We start from the raw sequence: 17,008 nt of genomic DNA, 5'->3' as shown, positions 1-17,008 counted from the left end.
GCTTAATTTCACTGGAGCACAATGCATTAGAGTGCTTCTATACACCTTGATTTATTGCAGTACTTTAATTAATAGTGGGTTCACACATATTTAGGAGGAGATGCTTCTAAAAAATGACAGAAACACACATAAATCTGCCTGCCATGTTTAGGCTGCACCACCTTTGTAACATAGTCTACCCTGCACAAAGCAAAGATCCCATCTCCCTACAATATCATGCTTCATTTTTCACTTCAATCATGAGAAAACACCCATGTGTTCCAGTATATTAGTTCCATCGAGATTGAAATACAGCTGGACAGCCATCCATTAAGCTAGCTAGCTCCCACAGCAAAGGACATCCAGTGCATTCCTGCCTCTAAAACAATATACACACTGTACTGGAAGAAATGGTGTAGCACTACACCAGAGAATCAGCATGCTAATATTGGTTGAACAGTAGGCCGTTGTCAGAGCTGCATAGTTATTACAGAGAAACAAAAGGCCCAGTGTCACTAAAATAACTCCTATAAGTATGGATTTTCAACCCAATGCACGGCGACACTTATCTGATTTGGGACCCGAGAGCTACGAGGCCGCTGTGTCTGGGTGCAGAGCAAGTGCTGGCTCTCTGGCGTTGGTTATGTCGAGGTTTACACTATGATTTGCTGCAATTTTAGATGGAATTACTTCTAAAACAATGCGTTTGTAGCAGCAACATCACCATAATAATCTCTCTTCACTTGGTCTGATGAGCTCTCCAGCTTCTTTTCCTTCCGGCGGACTTGCAAGTCATGTATCAAATGTGAGTGTCGATGAAGAGAAGATGCAAATATCACTGTTTGAAGAGAATGACACCAGCTTTTTGAGGTGCTTTGAGGGGGGGGGGGGGGGGGGGGGGGGGGGGGGGGCGCGCCCTGAGGAGCCACTATTTGTCATACATGCATCGCTGCTCCGAATGCAAGGTTTTGTCAAAACACTTATGGAAAAAGTTCAGCTTAGTTGTTTTTCTTTTATCTGAGGCGTTTACCCAGCAGCGAGGCTGGGCGTTGATGAGGTGTACCTGTCGCCCACCAGATGGATGTCTGCAGCATTTCTTTCTACGTCATTAAGTTTTCAGAAGAGTTCTAAATGCACAATCAAAACTTTTTTTTTTTTTGTGGGGCATGTCAGCAAAGAAGAGATACATGCTGTTCTTGATTGTGCCGGGCCATTAGATGCTTCACTTGGTTAGTTCTCGAACAAAGGCCTAACAGCTCTAGACACCAAAAATTATTCATAAAACAAATTTGAAGACTGTTTTTTTTTCAGCACCTTGTCTAAATGTCCTTAATAAAAATCATCTAACAATACCTGTTACGGAGGCTGTTTCTTCAGCATAATCCCATGACCAAGATGGCTGCAGCAGCCCCGCCACATGCACTGCAATCCCGTATAAAGTACTTAGTGAATCTTGTCTGACTCATAATTTCATTCTTGTCAAGGTGAAAAAGCCTCCGAAAGAAGCTTCAGCTTTTAGAGGGACACTTAAAGTCCCCATTGTAAACTAATTAGATTCTTTCTGGGTTAACAGCTGCTTCAAAGAACATGAACAATCCCATTCAAAGACTTTCTATAAAGATTTTGTTTCTACAAAGCATAACTGCACAATTAAATTAATGAATACAATGTGGAAAAATAAGATGTCAAGTCACGTCTTGGCGAAAGGAAAAGAAGCTATTATTAAAGCCACTATGTGTAAAGTTTTTTTGTGATTATGTCATCTTTCATTCTGAAACTGAAACAATCCATCCAATCTGTGCAGCCTATGTGTTGCTTTTAGCTCACTTGTCTCACTGATCTTGAGCCAGATCTACGGGGGAAAAGGAATTGGACATAATAGATTTAAATGAAAGTTTTGATAATGACTCCAAACTACATCATTAATCAAACAAGTTAGTTTCGCATTACATTAGACCTCTGTGCATGCTGGGCCATTACACCTGCAGTGAAAGGTGAAAGGTGAAAGGCATGCTCTCCTCTGGGCTTTAAAAACTGTTCAAAGTTGAGATGTAATAACAGTGAGTGTCTCTTTACTGCTAACTGGATGCTGGATTTCTCAATAATACTTTTTTTTGGGGGGTGTTTTGAGCACACTGTCAGCAGAGTTGCATTTTTTTTTAAACTTCATTGGCTAAAAAACTTTTTACCAACTGTTTTCAAGTTTCTCCCAGGAGTTTGTAGGCAGAGAGAATGACCTGCCAGTCATTGGAGAAGAAGCTGGCTCATGATCTAGGCACCCAATAGCGAGGCTCATTAGAGTCTCTGCATGTTCATTTTGTTTTGAGTGTTTCTGAAAGTGCTGATCTCCTGGGATTTTCATGCACAACAGTCTCTAGAGTTTTAACTCAGAATGGTGCCAAAAAACAAACTTCCAATGAGCAGCCGCTCTGTGGACAGAAGCCCCTTGTTGATGAGAGAGGTCAGAGGAGAACAACCAAACTGGCTGGAGCTGACAGGAAGGCTACAGTAATTCAGATAACCACTGTATACAAGTGTGGTGAGCAGAAAAGCATCCCAGAAAGCACAACATGTTGAACATTGAGGTTGATGGGCTACAACATCAGAGGACAGCCAAAAACAGAAATTCTGAGGCTGCAATGGACACAGACTCACGGACACTGGACAGATGAAGACTAGAAAAATGTAGCCAGGTCTAATGAATTGATTTCTGCTGAGGCAGCAGACAGTAGGGTCATAATTTGGCATCAAAAAGCATGAATCCATGGACCTGACCTGCCTTGTGTGAACAGTCCAGGCTGGTGGTGGTTTAATAATGTGGGGAATGTTTTCTTGACCCACTTTGGGTCCCTTAATACCGATCATGCCACAGCCTGTCTTGAGTATCGGTGCTAACCATGTGCATCCTTTCTTGGCCACAGTTTACCATCTTCTAACCACTTCCAGCCGGATATTGCTGCATGCGACAAAGCAAAACTCGACTCAATCTGGTTTCATTAACATGACAATGAGTTCAGAGAACTTCAGTGGCCTCACCAGATCTGAATACAACAGAGCACCTTTGGGATGTGGTGGAACAGGAGATTCACAGCATGAATATGCAGCTGATAAATCTGCACAGTCATGCTGTGAATCTCTTCTGGAATCCATGCCATGGAACACTGAGGCTGTTTTGAGAGCAAAGGGAGGCTCTACGCAGTTTAATTTGTTGTTCCCAATTAAGTGCTTGGTGAGTGTATATTGAGCTTCATCCTCGTCCACAGCGGTATAACTTTATAAAATCATGGCAATGTGTTCTAAACTAATTTACAATCTGCTTATGGCAAAGAAAGAGAAACACGACTCATCATTTTGTGTTACGAACAGTAAATATTAGGGCTGTCACGATAGCGATATCAGATTTTCACTTAACGATTTTCGTCACCAAAAGAATTCACAACGATATTATCTCATTATCTATAGAAAATCCATCTTTAGGTTCATGTTGTTAATTGTGTGTTTGGTCTCTTTTTGGCAAATGAATTAAGACTCAAATACGAGTGTAGGGAAGTGGAGAGAGAGTCTGTGATCAGAAATGTACAAAAACACAATTACACCTAATGGACAGTGAGAAAGCAACCAAATGAAGTGACGAACAAAAGATCCACCAGGCCCAACATCTGCCATCATGATATAATGGTGTGTTATTAACACTATATCATTATTTCATTTTCTAAAAGTCACAGTTATCAACACCGGTGTATCGTGACACCCCCTGTGAATATGTGACATCACAATGTTGTTCCCTGTTTTTCGGAGAGGAGCCTCTGAGGCTGCTACAGCACAGAACAGAATAAATAAGAAAGCTGTGTTTTTCATTTGCCGACCCACGGGTCCTCTTAAATCATTTCCAGCATCCATCACCTGATATTCCCCTTTCTGTGGCACCACTTGCCACTAGAATATACCAACACAAGACAAATTACACAGAGAGAAAGAGATCCTGACATGGCTGAACTTTAACAGACCTTCACAGTACATAATACTCCTGTACAACACTGACTGCGTGTTCACCGTGTTTGGCCAGAAAAAGGTTATGTATTGATCACTAACTTATTCATCAGCTGCCCCCCTGTATGTTCGTATTAAAGGTGCATTAAGTCAGGGATTTAGCGTCCCAACACCCAAATTGAACATAATAAATGTGTGTAGGATTGAGAGGATTGTTGACCAGTGCCGATGAGTCAGTGGTTACTGGGCCAGTGGAAAAACAAAAATCCTCCCCCAGATAGCGAATGACCAAGTGACTCAAACTCTGTCGTTTCCAAGCCTCAAACACATTTGACACAGTGATTTTATTACTGTTCTGGGATTTGCCATTATGTTATTTCCTTTTTGTGATATATACTGGATCTCTGTATAGGCGAAGACACGATCAATATCGGTGTCCATTACCACCCACCATACATGGTATTATAGCCATCAGTGTTGTTGGTTAGCGTGCCAGAGGAAGTCCATTAAATAGAAAAAGACTATGTAACGATCCTTTATTTACTGCTTATGATTGTGATCAGTTGTTTTAAAATTTTATTGTCTACTCTTTGTGTTATGTTTTGTCCACAAACCAAACATCCATTTTGAAAATATCAAAATATTGTTATCTAATTGAATAAAGCAGCATGGTGTCTGTGTGAAAAAGAAAAATCACAGGAGCCAAACGTGTCTGTGACAGATCATTAAATCGCTCTGCTTCGGCTACATAAGCAAAATGTGATCGAAAACAAGTGCACTACAGCTATTCTATTAAGTAAGTTTCCAGTTCACAGCTGTGCAGATCTTTATTAATTTCTCACGTGTATTGTTTTATAGGGAGAGGCAGGAAATTGGGACAGTATGCTACTGCATGACTGGTAGCAAGAACCGTAATTAATGAAATCTGACAAGCCCAGCACGAAAGATAATGAAGCTGTGTTCTTGTTTGTTGGAGTTATTTCTGCCTTATGTAGAGGATATCGACACGTCCTTACAGAGCTGCCTGTTTTCTACGGATCACAATCATTTTCTATGATATAGCCACATAAAATTACTGCTCCTGTTATATACATTGCTACTAGTTCAGCTGCTACAGTGCAAGCTATAAAATTAACCTGATGAAACTGAGACTACAGTAAATCCTCTGTATGATTTTTGAAACCTGTAGTGTCAGTGGCTGGGTCACTCAGTCTTCCCTTTGGTTTAGTAACAACTGCCCTGAGTCAGGCAATCAGTCGGTATCTAGTGGATCTTAATAAAAACCCTCAGCACATCTAACCAAATTTTCAGGCATTGCAATTGTCCGTGATACTCAGCCTGACAACTTGGGCCAATCTTGTGGTGTCATTTGAAGTCACTTCTCAGCTATAAACTGTCAATTTCAATTTCTTATGATTGATCGTGAGTGTGTTTCCACTGGAAATATTGAAATTAGAGGTGAAATAAGCTTTTCATGTCATACTTAATATTTCTTCATTGTTCTTTAAGTTGCTGCTGAGCAGAAGAGGAGGAGGCGGGAGGGATGAAAAGCAAAGCTGCAGGTTTCCTTTTTCCTGTGTGTAGTCCTTCATTACGTTAGAAAGAACTCTTCTTCCTGCAGCTGCACGGCCATCACTGTTTGGGTACTGGTTATGCAAAACAACATGTAAACAACACTAAGGGCCAATTATCCAGCAGGCTGATGCATAACCCTGCAGAGAGAAAGCAGGGGTCTGCTGAGACCGTGCTGCATTCACTTTGGTGGCTCCTTTCATAAATACCGGATTTATTCATATGTTGCAATCCCAAGATAATGAGTAGAGGACAAAAGAGCGGTCAGGATCTGCTGCACATGTCCTGTCAAATATATTGCTCTGGAAACCTGCCTTTAAGAGCGCCAAGAGTCACTGACCTCGTTTAAAATATGTTTTCAGCTTCTGATATGATATAATGTGGACAAGACACAGTCGCAGACTGAGGGTGACCAGACAATAGCCTTTTACCTCATCTTGATTAATTCACCATGACAACTCCAAGGTGTTCCTATGACAACTGTAGCACCAGGATGGCCTGATTATTATGGTGAAATTATAGAGCATCGATGTGCTGCCTCTGAGTCCCAGAACAGTTATCATCATCACCTCTGTCTCCTATATGATCTAGGTTAAATAGTTGAGCGAAGACACTAAAAACAGCCTGTCGGCTCTATTCAGTAGAGAAATTCAGTTTTCCTGGAAGGGAAAAGATCAGCATCTAGAAGGGAAGAAGTATGCAGGGAGTGGGCCTCAATCTCCTCATTTTTCCTCCTCTTCTGTGGTGTGAAGAGGATGTATAGCCTAGCATCTGGGACAACAACAAGGACTGTGGTGGGACCGAGGCACGGGAAGCATTCCTCTGAAAAAACAACCATCGCTATGTGGCCCCGGACCAAACCTCCCACCTGGGGCCGAAAAATCCTTCTGCCGCTGCATTCATGTTGGATCTGAAGCACCCACAAGCACTGGAGAAAAAGACGCTCTCTGTCTCTGAAACCCCATCTGGCATTCAGGACGTTAGTCCTCCAGAGATTTTTGTGGACGAGATAACAGCTACAGCAGAACCACTCCCTTCTTATAACCCAGGCCATGATCATGACCTTTTAACTTCACTCTGAGCAGTGGCTTTAAACGGGGAAGGAATAAAGCTTCTCCCGCTGTGATGCTTCCAACGTTAAAGTAAAGACAAGATATATTTATGCTTTATTACAAGTCCCCTTTCTGTTTCTGTTTTTGGTTTGTTTCATTATAATGTGCCTTATTGTGCTCTTCTGTTCCCTGTTTGTTTGTAAATGAACAAAATCCATAATAAATAAATGTTTAAAAAAAAAAAAGACAAGAAATCACTTAACATGCTTTCTGGCATGTTGTAAACACTTTGATTTTCCAAAACTGCAGACAAGAGAACAGGCATTAGCCACCTTTGGTTTGATCTTTGCTTGCTGTAAGTGTTGTAACACACATCAGTATCAGAGCTGCAGCATTTATCCAAACAGCTGTTAGGCTAGAGGCTAACCTTGCAGCACTACCAAACATAATGAATGCCCCGGCCCGTCATTACTAACAGCTCCTTACATCAAGTTGTTCACTGACAAACAGCAGCTATTTCACTATTTTCTCTATTTTTTCTCTTTCTATGTTTTTCTTGACAGGAGTGAATCAAACATAAGTTTTCTCACATCAATTTAAGTGAATGTGTCATTTCAAAGAGCTAAGTACAGACATATTGACTTTTTGTAAATTCCCTGCCATTGTTTGATAAGCTAATAAAAATGCTGTTTCAGGGCTGCAACTAATGATTCTTTTTGTTATTCATTAATCAGTCAATCACTTTTTGATCTCTCAAATGTCATAAATTAGTGCAATGCCTGTTATCATTTTAGCTGTTTGTTTGACCATCAGTAAAAAATCAAAAGATATTTTATTTACAATGATATAAAACAGAAAAAAACAGTACATTTGCACATTTTAAAGGCTGGAACCTGCATGACACACCAAATTTGTTGTTGATGTTGTTTTCTGATACTGTACGATCAATTAATTGATTTTAATTATTTAGTTTTAAACACAAGAGATATATTCTCACAACTTTCTGGCACTTCAGCGCCATATTATATTATGATTTGCGGTTAATCATATTTCCCTAAAAGCTCACTCATGAATCTTAATTTTGAATCTGTTCACTTCAGCCTGGTGTTTTAATACAGCACTATATCTCTGTCATGACAGGCGTGCTTGTGGAGTATGAGGATTTCATTGGCAGCTGGTGTGACTGTGTGTCTCAAGTAGGACAGTGGGACAGCACAAGAAGAAGAACAGCGCTGAACGTCGCTTGATGCCATCGGCGTAGTGCTCGGGGGCAATTTCTCACCCATGGAGACATGAGAGGTCAAAACACATTTAAACATGCACACACTTCAACATGGCAGAGGACATGACTAATGTCCTGAAGTCGAATGCCAGCTGGTTTGCTTGTGTCAGCGGCTTGGACAGAGACATTTCACTGCTCTTTCTTCTGCGTGGCCACTGGCACAAGAAACTTCGCGACAGCTTTAGGTTCCCAACACAACCTGAAAACATTCTGCTCCGTCAAGCACATAAGCCCTCGCAACATTTTAAATGTTACAGCACATGTCACTAAAACTAAGATGGCACACTCTGTTTGTGTAAATGCACCAACGGCAATTCTCATGCGCCATAAATTTTGTAAGAATCATCCATCAAAAAAAGATGTTATCCCGATTTTTTTGCTAAATGGAACAGTATAGTCTGGGTTATGTGGTTGTTTATTGTTTTATAGCTTCTTTGAAACCAGCGCTTTAAGTTACCTCTCTTGCAGTAATTTAGTTTGTGTTTGAATTCAAGACTAAAATTCCTTGGTTTTCCTCACACACTGTTTTGCCTCCTAATCTTTCTTTCCTCCCGGGACACTTTTTATATTTGTTACTTCCCCTCATCCCTTGCTTCCACATTGGGGAACATAACAGAAAGGTACAAGTCATTGCGTGTTTTCCCACTTTAGAAAAGACACCAAAGTGTCAATAAAGCAGCTCTATTTGCTGGTGGAGGAAGGATGGGAGGGGGATGCTGATACTCCAGGCCCAGTTCCCTCTGGCGCTGATATGAATCTTGGGCAATCTCATCACAAGACAACAGCTTTATGAACAGGTGTACTGATGAAGTATTGATCTTTATTCACACCTGTTCTATCAAGTGTTTGATTTGAAATGTACTTCTGTTTATTCTTAAAGCATCAGAATGCTTTAACTGAAGTGCTTGTCTGATGGCTGAACAGTTGTTATAACTTTCTCAACCTCAGTCTGACAAGCACACAGACTTGATGCAGCAGAGACTCTGACTCTGTCACTTTTTGCCCACACAAATGCAACACTATGGACGCCTTCGGGGGAAGCGCTGTCTCAAAGTGTGCTCAGCTTTCGCCGTGTGATCCATTATGTCTCTGTGTATCATCATCAAATCTTTTCTGTTTGGCACCTGTGATTACCTGTGATCCCACGGATAAAAAGTGAGCAGTGGAGCAAAATCTGATGACAAGCAGCCAATTGAGACACACTTGAGACAATCTTCTGCCAGGTGTGAGCTGTAACCTATCTCATCTGAATCTAGACACACTCTGGCTGTTTCTGGGTAAAACATATGATGTCTAAACAGGACCGTAGATACTCATCCACAGCTGCACTTCCACTTTTAAGTAGAGTTTGTTGTGTTCCTCCGAGGGGAAGGACTCCACTTCATCTTGTCTGACATATGGGATGCAGTAGCTAGGGTAGTACTTTTGTATACTCTTGGGTTACCCATCATCCCCTCCCCTTGGACTCTTGTAGCCTCAGACCCAGCTGCTAACACTAACACACACACACACACACACACCCAGTGATTGTCCTGCCAGATGGTCAAGGCCAGATGACGTGGTCTACTGAACTCATGGCCGCACTGAGGCACAATCTCTTACAACATGGCACATAAACACACAGAGGCAAAATGCACAGAGACACGGTGTGTGTCCACATGAAATCAACCAGGAAAAACGGCAGACACGAGGGAATGAACATGCCTGAATAAACAGGGTTGCATTAAGAAAGTGTGTGCATGTAGTGCATGTTGTAGCTTTTGCATGTTTGAGTGGGTCTTGAGGTTAATTCATCCGTCTGATAGAGAAAAAAAAAAAAAAACCTGAAAGAAACGGAAAGATCATAGGCGGGAAAGCGAGGTGAGAGGGGACAGAGAGGGAGAATCTGAACAATGGTGTCAAACCAAAGAACACTGGTCCAGTGATGGATGCTGCCCTTTAACAATCAGAGCTTTTGAGGGGGGAAGGAGAGGAGGCGCTTCATGTTGGCAGTGCCAGGGCCGGTACCAGCTAGCGTCAGCCTCCGCCACAGAGACAAATGACTGAGCCACTGCACTTTTATGCCACTGACAAATGTACAGCAGAGGACCAAACTCATACGTACACTCTATACTGTGTTGAATGCTCAGTCAGCAGTGATTACGTGTACAATATATGCAGAGAGATGTGAACCAGCAAAACTCACATGCAAAAAAAGCAGATAGTGTGTAGATGCTAAATTAGTCAATGGGGTCTACCAATGGGGAAGGGAGGTAGAGAGAATATACAATAAGGAATATTTCCCAACTCATATGCGCTAGACAATTTAAATTAACAATAGAGCTCAGTGATGACTATGTATTTATGACCTATTTGAATAATTTACATATCTGTTCTTTAAAGCTGCTTTAATCAATATTCTTATATTAAAATAAATGACTATAATGTGAAAGGTGTCGCTTGTAGAGGTGAACCCCCAGAGAGTTATCACCTGATTCAGCAGGGTCTGTAGAGCCTCGGCTCTACAGAGCTTTTCAGTGTCTTTTAGCTCATTGTTTTGTTTTTTCAACTTGACGGCTTTGGCTTACTGTCACTGCTCTCATCAGTGTCGTCTTCAGCAGCAGCAGGAAGATGTTTTCTGCCCTTGCTATCTTAAGATAAGTAGTTATTGGATTGTGTAGTTACTTTAATTATTTTGGCAGATGTAACAGTAAGGCTTGACGGATGGATATCAAGAGATAATCAGTCAGCAAAAAAGTCAACTTTGTGATAGAGAGAATGATGAATAAAAAATATATCACTGATTTAGTGTAATGCACACCATAATAAACAGGGTTCAGCTGCTCTAATGATTTCATGACAGGGCAGAATATCTCTATAATCAAGCACATAGATAAAAGATCACTGAACCATAGTTTAACGATTTTGAAATGACAGAAAACCTTGCATCCTTTAATTACATTTTTAGATTTTGCTGTCAAATATGAAGCTTAAATGATAACCTGCTCTCAAGCCAAAGTGTGAAATACCCACTCGAAGGCATCAAAAGATAAATCAGAGCCTGGATTGGAGTGGAGCCTGAGGCATATAAAATTGTGTCTTCTGAATCAAAATCTTCACTGAAGTGTTTACACCTTATTTCTGCTGTTCCCACGGTGACAAAAATAATTTATTGCAGGTTTAATGATAGACTAATTAGTTGTGAAATGATAGGCAACACTTGTCTGAACTGCATTCCTATCTGAGCTTAGACTGCAGGTTAGCAGCTGAAAAATTAAGCCAACAATGAAGTTCCTTGAATGACCACTTGAGGCTGGCTCCAAAAGCAAGTCAATCCCCAAACACTCCCATGTTAAAATGACCAAATTCACAGCAGAAACAACCAAAATGTTCCAAATATTTGAAACAAAAAATGGTTTTGGTCTCTAAGGCTAATTTCCTCCTTCATGACAACTGTACGGGGGGTGAATTTTTATATAATTAACCGGTTTATTTTCATTGAGGCTTGAAGTTCAGCTTAAATGAGGGCGTGGCCACAAACCGGCATTCAGCAAAGTCTCTGCTCCGCCTCTTTACCCATTTTCTGATTGGCCAGGAGTTAGGTGGAGTCAGGCACTGTCAAGATGGCGACGGTGAGGCAGCCCATTCTGAGCTTCAAAACCGCTCCTCAGAAGGGTGACGTCACCGAGGCTACATCCATCTTTCTATACACTCTATGGATAAATGTAAAACACAATGACTTTCCTGTAGGTGGCATGTGCAAAACTGGGATGACGTTGAGAAGCAGCACTTAGTTACTATACACCTCAGAGCTTCCCCAGACTTTGACTTCCTTTAAATCTACATTTGGAACTGTCATGGTCTCTTTGCCTTTGACTGAGCATTTCAATTTTCGATTTTAATGTGTAATGCGGTATTTCCTTTTTATTGTATTTAATGCATTATGTAAAGCACTTTAATTTGCCTTTGTGCACAAAATGTGTGTCTGAGCTACAAGCCAGTTTCATAAAATTATTTCAAAGAGTAACTATTTTGGTTTTACGAAGGTCGAAATGAAAAATATGATAAGATATTTAGCTGTAAAGACAGCTAGTGGATCAAATGAGGCTATTTGTTTACAGCTGTAGGATATGTGTGTGATGAAGGGAGCTGTGTGTGCTGAAGCAAAAATCCATAATAGTTACTTGCTCTACTCTTTTATCCACTGAAAATATATTACATTCTGTGTTTACAGCAAAAACCAAGGCCAGCGGAATAAGGAAAAAAAATACAATCACACAGACAGAAGGAGATAGGGCTCTGCAGAGCAGATGAAGGACACGTCAGTAAATGAAAACCCAGCTGTGTACATCACACACAATGCTGCACGCCATCATCCACCTCTCCATCCTCATAAACTAAAGCAGATAGTAAACATCCACAAGACTTCACAGGGGAAAATATAATTTCCAAAGAGCATGTTTTGATTCTGTTTTCATTACGGGTTGATATATATTTTCAGAAGCTTCTCTACAAAGTTAGTTATGAGCCGACAGAGCGGCTGGTGAGTGAGGAAGAACACTCTGATGAACCCTGCCTGGCCTCGGCGCAAATCATTGCAATCTGAGGAAGCCTGTTCCACCCTTAAGATTTCAAGAGTAGCCAGTAGGTCCCAAATGCAATTAGAGGGGAAGCCTGTAGTGTATGAAATAAGTGATAACTGGCTCACACCAATATCATTCAATTTCCTTGATGGAAGTTCAAGTGTGACCTTGAGAGGGGATGAATCCAAAATGAAAACTGATCTTCAGAGGACAGTCTCTTATCATGTTATGTCCATAGCTTTATCAGCTGCAAGCTTTTTTGGTTTTTCCATCAAATGCTGGTTTTTAAATGTTAAGCCTCTATTAATTTAAGAAGACAATCCAATCCATCTGTTGTTGGCACCTGTTGTTCTTCTATCAGTATGTGAAGTTGTAATTATCTCATTATATCAAAGTCCATTTTTAAAAGTATCTAGGAAAGTATTAACCATTTTCTTTTTCCAACAATAGCCATTCAGAGTATTTGCATTCTGTAATTGTCTCTCTGTATAATACTTTTCATTGTTACTGGCGGAATCTGCCTTTTCCGTTCAAGATTCAAATTGGCTTTCACAGGAAACAATACATCCATTAGTGTAGTGGATGAAGAAGAGAGAAGCTGATGTGTGGATTTCACACACTGCAGAAGTAACGTTTCGACCATAAGTTCAATATTACTGTATCAAATGTGACTGTGGTCTTTGATACATCCTTATTATAGCAGTGGTTTGTTTGGGTTAGCTGTAAACAGGTACGCCACCTCCACCTTCCTTTGTTGCATTAGTCATTAATTGCTCACTCCTCAATTGATTGAGTCTTTTAAAACAAACTCTGATGTTTCATTTTCTCTGGTGCGTCATTTTTGAACACGCTTGCCATTAATTACAAAATCAAACAGGACTAACATCTTAAAGGTGCCTTGTCTAGTTTTCTTGAAAAGAAAAAAAGGTATGTTTAACATTCATTGTTACTGACCAAAGAGCATTGTGTGTATCCTTGAACTCTAACAAATGTGTCATATATATTTCTTTCCTCATAAAGTATTATAAATCCAGCATTGTTTACCATCTTTGCTAGCTTGTAATTCTCCTCTTCCTAATCTTCCAAATAGAAAAACAGCTCCATCACTACTGAGGGTCAACAACTACACAGGGAACCTTTAAAGGTAGTATGTATAAACTGAGATTTCCATGTCATTTTTGATTAGAAAAGTAGATCTAGGTTCTACAGTAATACTGTGAAAGTGTCACCGCCCAGTCCACAGAGAGATTCACACAGCCCGTATTTACTACTGAGCCTTAAAACGAGCCAGCCTTGCAGGATTTGCTGTCTCTGAATGTTTACCGGAAATCTGCGACGTTTTTTACTAAATCACTCAGAAAACAGTCAGCCAATCAGAAGCAAGTCACAGAGCCTCTCTTCTGATTGGCTCACCAACCTGTCGTTACTAGAGCGGAAGGGAAAAGAGATACAAGAGATGTAAAGAGATGAGATGTAAAACTTCACTGGGATGTTTTTTGGTTTTTAAAAGCACAAATATATCTCAAATAAAACACCACAAAAATGTAATGTATGGTACCTTTAAGGATTATAAAAAGTACAAAGATCTAGCTTTATGAGTTTTTAAGATTTCTCTTTTCTTTTCAAGGTTCTTGTTGTTGCAGTATTGTTGTTGTATTGTCTACAACTGTGTTTTCATCTTGTCTCACTGTGACACAGGGACTGGGTTTGTATGGGGTTTACAGTTAAGTTAAATCTAATTAAGTTCCATTGTATATTAGTTCAGAGTTAAATAACAATAAGATGGAGTATACAGTACATTGTATAACTATAATGGCTTTTCTGAAGAATTGCTTTAATAACTGCGCTCGTTTCAAGATATTAGAAGGAAGTTTATGAATCCAGTGAGAGAACAAAGAGAATTTAAACGCTCTAGTGATGATTATTTCAGACAGGAAGACAAACAGAGATTGTAAAAATGAGAAAAGGTTTAGGTATTAATGAGCTACGCAATGAAGTGTTAAAATGTTTAACACAAACATGTAGTATTTTCCCCTTGGTTCGGTTTGCTTATGCACAGAGAAATAGTCGAATGAACCAAAATGCATCATTACAAACCACGTATGTTCACTGCTCTTATTGGTCAGATTGTCTGGCTGGAGCAGGAAAGGAAACACAGGTTGCGGGAACTGTCGAGCTCACACTTATGAGTCCCTGCTAGTGGCTAGTGTGAAAACATGACAAATCTTTAGAAAACGACAAGGTAAGTCCCATAAAAATATTTGGTCATTAGACTGTTAAGCAGAGGAAATAAATAGTACCCATCTATCATGAGCACTCGTACATATAGATGATAAAAGTATAAACCATTCAGCCTGTGTGATTTTGTTTTTTTTTGTGTCTGAATAGTCCCAGCTCCGTTAATCACATGCGTCCTTCATTCATTAAGTCCTAGGTGGTGCCCCAAGCTGCTTATAGCCAGAGAATATTACTATATCAACTTTCCCAGCAGCCTTATCAAACAGTGTTCAGCAGAAAGCAGAATTAGATCTTCACAGACAGCGTGTCGTTCCTTTTCACAGACACTGATATGAAGCTGAAGAAGAAGCCCTCAAGGTTCACTCAGGAGTGGTCTCTTCCTCACTGAATCTCCTCTATCTTTCTAATACTCGATACAAGGAGGATTTAACTTGTTTTTAAAGCCTTTATGTGTTTAGATGTATTCTTAGATTAAAGAATACATATATAGGAATAGTTAGAAATATACTTTTCTGTTGCTACTAAATTGCCAAAGCTCTCAGACTTTGGAAACATTATTTTCTATATAACCAAGTCTTTTGCATGAGAACAGATTGACCTTGAATGTAAGAGCTTGATTAACCTGTATTAATTCATCTTAAATCTTCTTCATGAGTGTGGGTGTAGGGGGGGGGACTGGAGCACAAACTCAAACTAATTACAAAGACAAGACAATCTTTTCAAGCCAATTGCTTCAGAGAAAGAACCCAAATCCTCTTGTAACCTTGATTTCACTTCGTGTGCACCTAACAGCCTTACAGCAAAGAGGTGGTGAGTCTCTGGGCTTGAATGTTTAATACAAACATATCAGTGTTTTTGCAAGTTGTTACTAGACAGATAGTGGATTTTTAAAGGCTGATAGCCCAATGATCAGCAAATACCCCCACGCTGATATAGCTATTAGCTATATTTCTTATTTTAACTATTATGCATTTAATAACTATTAAGTAATAGAAAGAAGAAAGAAATGATATTGCAGTTGTTTTCTTATGATTGTTGTTGAAATAAAACCTTTCAGATGAAATAAAAGTTTCCTAAAGTTGGAAACAAATCACAGATGCTTTCTGGATAATTAGGTCTCTATTTGGGGGAAAATGCAAGTTTTGTGCCTCCTGTACCGTTATTATAGTAACCATGGCAGCGTCGGATACGCCACATATGCGGCCTTAGGGGCGCTATTTCAAGAAACAGTCCTATGGGTTGTATTGGAGGATTGAAAAAACGACCCATACGGTTGTTTAGGTTGGAGGACTTGATGCTTATTATTCATGGCGTGCTTTACTTCTGCGGTGTGATTTGGTGGATTACATTGGAAAATGTTGTATTTACGATGCTATTCTGCACTGGCCAGGATTACTTTTGTTGCACATCCTGTTACATTGTTAAATGCCACTCTTACAAACCATTAATGTTTGTTTCATATCCCTGGGTTAAAGAGAATCCTAAAGTATCCGATTTCGTTTCGTGAATGGATAGTTAAGCTTCTGGATTATTTGGAAGACAGAACACCAAATTGCTAGGTAAAGTAACATTTGAATAATTTCTTTTTTGCCTATATTGTAACATAGACAAAGAGTTGATAGTGTTGTGTCATATATTCGAGAGATAACTTTTTGAGAGAAATAAACTGAAAATGGGTGACATTTGACATGAATGCCACTTGTCAGCCTTGCTGTATCAGCTGTTCCAACGTTTACCCCACGGCCCAAAAGATTTAGCTCACATTTTCTAACCCTATCCTCAGAATAATGTGTTGAAATTATGTCTGATGCCATCTACATTGAAAAGGTTATTTAAAGTCTTTTGCACATGTATGCCCGTGCACTGTGTCACCACTCCGCCCCCTCTCTTGCTCTGATAAAGTACGAATGCAATGCCATTTCACGGCGTCTTTACGAGTAGTGTAGATTATTAGGCGTTATCAGGAGTTACCACGTAAACCGATACTTTGAGCAAAAGTGGCCCTCAAATATCTGCTTTGTAGGATTATGTGCTACAATTTACCTTAATCCTTACATAAAGCAATCAATGCTTACTTGAGAATTTGGTATGAAACCAGCATTAACAATTTTAATCCAAAAAAAGTGTTGCGCGAATTTTTTGTCGTCTTGAGTTGTTCTGAAAGAGGATTATTAATCTCCGCTGACTGCGTAGAAACATGTGAGATGAATTTCACTTAACGCTTGATTTTTATCTCCAGTACACTGACTGACAGGGACTTTATAGAGTCAGAAAAAAGCAAACTGCTAACGGAACATCTTATATGAAAAAACTGTTTTATAGGAATGGGCTAA

At 39.9% G+C, this 17,008-nt stretch overlaps 1 protein-coding gene across 1 annotated transcript in view; it reads right to left on the bottom strand.

The window, feature by feature from the left end:
- LOC111658146 (myelin basic protein) overlaps positions 1 to 17,008 on the bottom strand; it is a 51,882-nt gene that overhangs the window by 4,543 nt on the left and 30,331 nt on the right. The window lies entirely within an intron of this gene.

This window comes from Seriola lalandi, unplaced genomic scaffold (assembly GCF_002814215.2).
Source record: "Seriola lalandi dorsalis isolate HSWRI2012SDOR001 ecotype SW California unplaced genomic scaffold, Sedor1 jcf7180002054425, whole genome shotgun sequence".
In the NCBI taxonomy this organism is placed as follows: domain Eukaryota; kingdom Metazoa; phylum Chordata; class Actinopteri; order Carangiformes; family Carangidae; genus Seriola; species Seriola lalandi.
Note: the sequence above shows the minus strand (reverse complement) of the source record. Positions and strands in the feature narration are given on the sequence as shown.